Source organism: Gopherus evgoodei, chromosome 1 (genome assembly GCF_007399415.2).
Source record: "Gopherus evgoodei ecotype Sinaloan lineage chromosome 1, rGopEvg1_v1.p, whole genome shotgun sequence".
In the NCBI taxonomy this organism is placed as follows: domain Eukaryota; kingdom Metazoa; phylum Chordata; order Testudines; family Testudinidae; genus Gopherus; species Gopherus evgoodei.
Window position 1 is genome coordinate 220,657,779 of NC_044322.1, and position 5,318 is coordinate 220,663,096.

Genomic DNA, 5,318 nt, shown 5'->3' on the forward strand with positions numbered 1-5,318 from the left:
TGTGGGGGCAGGATCTGTAAGGGTCAGTGCAGTGCCCAGTACAGTGGTGGGACATGATCTGGGTCGGGGTCAGTGCAGGGCCAGGTCGAACGGGGACACAGATCTCAGTCGAGGTTTCTCAAGTACCCTGGAAAATGGAGGCAGCTATCTGGGCCGCAGTTGTGCGCTGCCCGGCACAAGGGGGGCCATGATCTCGGTCCAGGTCTCAGTTTTACCTGGCACAATAGGGGACATGATGTCTGTGGGCTCTCTGCAGTTCCCAGCACAACAGTGGTGCAGATCTCAGTTGGGGGCTCCACAGCAACAGTGGGGTCTGACCTCTGTTGGGGTCTCTGCAGCAGCTGGAAGAACAGGGCCCAGATCTCACCTGGGGTCTCTGCAATTCCAGGAACAACAAGGTCCCTGATTTTGTTTGCTGTCTCTGCAGCACCTGGCACAATGGGAGCCTGATTTCACTTGGTGTTGATGCAGGGCCTGGCACCACAGGGGCCCAGAGCTCAGTCAGGGTCACTGTAGTACCTGGCACAACAAGATCCCTGCTCTCTGCAGTGGTCTGTGCAGTACCTGGCACAAGCAGTGCCCCAAACTCAGTCAGGGTTTGTGCAGTGCCTGGCACACTGGGGGACCTGATCTCAAGCAAGGCCTGAGCCACACTCAGCATAAGAGCTCTGATCTCAGACAGACACCTGGAGAGAAAAGCAGGAAGATTATCAAGAATTTGATATCAGTATTTCAGAACTGAGGAGAAAATGGGGCACAAACTAAATCTTTGCTAAAGTGAGAGAGAAGCACCAACATCTGGGGAGATTTTATGTCATCGTTCAACAGTTCAAGAGAAAAGAGGGGAAATTTGAGGGGATTATACAGCAATATTCAATCAGAATGGGACAGATTCTTCTTGTCACACATTCACATGGCCAGCCGGGAGCCCTGGGAGATGTGGTTTTCAGAGGGGAAAGGAGTGGGGCTGGAGTCAGAATGTCAATGGCTATGGGGAGGGACCGACAGTGAGGTCTGAGAATGTGACTAGCAGGTGATGGGGAGGCTGCTGGGTTGGGCAGGGTGAGTGAGGTGAAGTAGCTGGACTGGGAAACCTGGGGCTGGGCCATCTCCACGGGGGACGGTTGCTCCTCCCTCCCCTTCCTGGCCCTTCCCACGCCCTGTTGCCAGCAGAGAGTGGCCCCCCTAGCCCAGCCCAGAGGTGCCCCTGTCTCAGGGCTCCCCGAGCCTCTGCCCATTAACCTTTTGCCCAGTTCAGAAATCACTCACGGGAACCATTTCCCACCTAACCAAGGACAAATCTCTGCAGGTAAAAATGTGGGGAAACACCCCAAACCCGAGATTTGAATTGGACACTGACGAAGTGGAGAGAAAATGGGGCACAATCAGGGGAGGAGAACAGGGAACTTCTCAGGGATTTCAGGGAAGGGGGGGGGTTACCATGGGCGTTGCTCGTTGCTTTCTAGAGAAAGAGGAGCAGGACAGGAGAGGATGGGGGGGTCCCCATGGGAGGGAGCAGAGGTAAATCTGAGGGGATCTCAGCCCCCCCCCTCCCGCTCCTCGGGGGGTCACCTGCTCTTCTCCTCCCCCAGCCATGCCCAGGCTGCACAGACATTTTCCACCTGCCCCTTTCCCAGGTCTCCCCCCCAGCCCGGTCCCACCCCCCCTCCCGGGCAGCCCCCGCCTGGCTCCATGTGGGGACCCCAATGGGGCCGGGCCCCAGGGCAGAGCCTGGCCGGGCCCGGGGGCCCCTTCCAGGGCAGCAGCTCCAAGCCCCCCACGAGTGCTGCCCCCCAGGGAGCAGATCCCAGCGCTGCGAGATGCCGGGTCCCCCCCAGACACTGGGGCAGAGTCACCACCCGGGCCCTGCCCCGGCCCCGCCCCCGGGACTCGCTCCGGTACCTGGAGGCTGCAGCTCCGCAGGGGGGGCGGGCAGATCCCGGGGCAGCCCCAGGGCGGCTCCAGATGCAAAAAGCTCCCGCTCCCGATTCCCTACTTTGGCTGCACTGAGCTCACCCGAACTGCGCATGCCCAGTGACCTTCGCTGTCGCCGCTGCCCTCTCTCTGCCCTCACTTCTACTTACGATTTGCTGCCTCCTCTTTAGAGGGGTTTAAAATCACCAAGGGGGCAAATCGCAGTGGGGGGGGGGCTGCCAGGGTCTGAGCAGGGGGCAGAAATTTACTGGCCGGGGGGATCAAGCTGCTGTAGGTAGTGGCAGGAGAGGGGCTGAAGGGGAATAATCGGGAGTGGGAGCCGGGGTTAAGCCTGGCGGGGCAGGAGGAGACGCTGCCAGACCCTGTGCGGGGACAAAACTCCCTTTAGGGAGGGGGAGGGGGGAACAGTGACCCCTTGGGATGAGCCACCGGCTGTGTTCGCTAATCTCGGGGCGTGGGGGGGAGGCTGTTTTCGTCCTGCTCACAGAACGCTGCAATGTCAGCCCCGTAGGAAGGGGTGGGGTTCCTGGGGCTGGGTCTTAAAGGCACCGGCAGCCCAATTCCTAGATTGTCAAATCTTAGACACCGTAGCTCCTCTCTATCCTATAGAAGTGTTGCGGGGCTGTTACTGCTCCAGCCAGGACACTGAATGTGGTGAAATATTGTCCAGACGCCCCCATCCTCCCTCAAACTCTGCCTCTCACATTTTGACTATGTAAAAGTGTTTTCTATCAGTTTCTATGTCTATATGAAATCACTGCAGTTCTTTTCTCTTATACAGCATGCTGAGTTGCTAACTCCCTCTCAGAGCCCACATGTTCGAACTCCCTCCTGTACCCCAATCCCCTGCCCCAGGTCAGAGCCTGTACCCCTCACTCAAACTCCCCATAGCCTGCAACCCTCCTGCATCCCATCTCTATCCCTGAGCCTGCACCCCAAAAAGGGCCAGATTAACCTTTTGTGGGCCCGGTGCTAAACATATTTGTGGGCCCCCATCGGGGAAATGAGGCAGGGAGGGCAGAGTCCTCAGAGCAAGGGGCTACCCGGGGCCAATGGGAGATGGGTCATGGTATGGCAGGGACAGCCCCACTCCACCCAGCCCAGTACAAGGTCACTGTTAACAAACCAGGAGCTGCCAGACCCAGGCTGTCCAGCCCGGCCCTGCGCTGCCACCATGCTTCTTCCCCTTGGGGGTGGGCCCATGCTGCATCATGCTACCCCCCTGCCGAGCACCCCTCTGATTCCCTACGCCCAGTGCCACACCACCCAGAGACCCCAATAAACCTCCATGTCCAGTGCCCTCCCAGACCACTTCCTCACCCACTCAAAACTCCCCCATAGATCCTCTCACTGCCCAGTGCCCCTCGAGCTGAACACCCTCCACAGACCTCCCACAACTGCACAGTGCCCTGCACCTCCCTGCCCAGAGCCCCCCACAGTTCCCCTCACTGCCCAGTGACCTCCACCGCCCCACCACAACTGCAGTGCCCCGCCCAGACCCCCCAACACTTCCCAGTGCCCCGACACACACAGATCTCCCCCACTGCACAGCCCCCCAACACACACAGATCTCCCCACCCCCCCACTGCCCAACATCCCCCCAGACCCACTAGAGACCTACTCTCCCACATCCTAACCCCCAGCCACAATAGCCAGCCTTGATGGGAGGTGACTGAGTCTGCCAGGTTGAGCTGGCAGCGCAGCTAGAGCAGGTCCTGGGGCAGGATAACTCCAGCCCCTTTGGAGTGGTGCACTCAGCCAGGCTGGAGCAGGAGCAGAGCGTACCCGGGCCAGGCTCCCTCAGAACCCAGCTAAGCCTCCCCCACACCCCACTGTCCCTTGTGACTGGCTGAGACTGGCCCAGCCTCTTCACCAATCCCAGATGGCTCTTCCCCCAGGGAGCCAGGTGGGGCCCCACAGGTCCTAGGCAGTGGAGACAGCTCAGAGCTGGAGCAGTGCTAGGGAGCGGGGCAGATCCCTGAGACGTGACTCTGGAGATCCCAGCCAGCCCACCCACACCCATTGGCCGTGTGGCCAGCAGCCCTGCCGAGCCTGCATGGTGGCCCCCAGCTACTGGGTGATGAGCCCTCTACAGCAGCAGCATAGCCAGCTTCTAACATCAGGGGAGCAAACACATAAAAAGAGGCACCACCCAACCTATCAAATTACTAATTACATACTTTTAAATTCATTATACATATTTATTTTGTACTTAAAAACACAAGAACGATCCAGCCACAGAAGGATTTGCACAACTGTCATTTTGCAGGAGAATTTTAGATTATACATACATATACTTTCGATTCTAGAAAGTAAATGACAGAATACAGTAGTTTATAATTGTCACAGGTTTAAAAAAAATACTGGCCATTTTTTCCCAGTTACTAATTTCATTTTAAAAATCAATCAATGAAATGCACTTTATTTATAATAGATACTGTAACACTAAAGTCACCAAAAAGGCATAACAAATACAACTTTTATGTAAATTGGTGAGTAAAGATCTCATAGCTCTTTGGGGTTGGACAAAACAGTAATCTCCCTTAAAGTAGCTTTATTCATGGTTTTTTTTAAAAAACTTAAGACATCTCTATGACACAGGTTGTAGTCTAACATTTTTGAAACACTGAGTACTGAAAGTTAGGCTATTTAACCAATTTAAGACACATACACACACTCCTCTCTCTGTCTTCCTGCTTTCCTATCACCAGTTCTGTTACTACAGGAATGAAAAGTGACATCCTCTAAAAAGGACAGTTACCTGGTCCGTAACTGGCGTTCTTCGAAATGTGTTGCTCCTGTCTACTCCACAGTAGGTGTGTGTCCTTGCCACATGCACCAGTGCTGGAAGTTTTTCCATTAGCAAGACTCGTCATGGAGGACCACCATTGCAACCCCTGGAGTGATGCCTTTACAGTGCACTATAAGGGGAGCTGCGCATTCCCCCCACCCTCGGTTCCCTCTTGCCAGACAACTCCCTGTCACGGACACTGGCGCAGAGTCACCACCCAGCCCCTACCCCCGGGGCTCGCTCTGGTACCTGGAGGCTGCAGCAGGGCTGCAGAGCCTGGGGCGGCTCCACTAGGAGCAGGGCCCGGGCTGGGCACTGGGGCGGGGGGGGGGGGGGTTAGTGAGTCTCCCCGGCACAGACTCGCCTGCTACGCCCACGCTCCCAGGTCACAATGGGGCAGCAGCAGCAGGGCGCCGCTCACACAGCAGCTGATCACACTCCGCCCCCTCCCCCAATCTGCGCATGCCCAGATTCGGGAAACGCAACCCGAACTACATCTCCCAGCCTGCCCCGGGGCCGCTTCCGCCCTCTCTAGCCAGGTAAGGGAGGGTTTCAGTAGGGAAAACTGCGCATGCTCCGTACGAGCCCCTGT

General features: G+C 56.8%; 1 pseudogene; it reads right to left on the reverse strand.

The window, feature by feature from the left end:
- LOC115636545 overlaps positions 1-5,121 on the reverse strand; it is a 1,011,845-nt pseudogene extending 1,006,724 nt beyond the window's left edge.
- Positions 5,122-5,318: the final 197 nt, after the last annotated feature.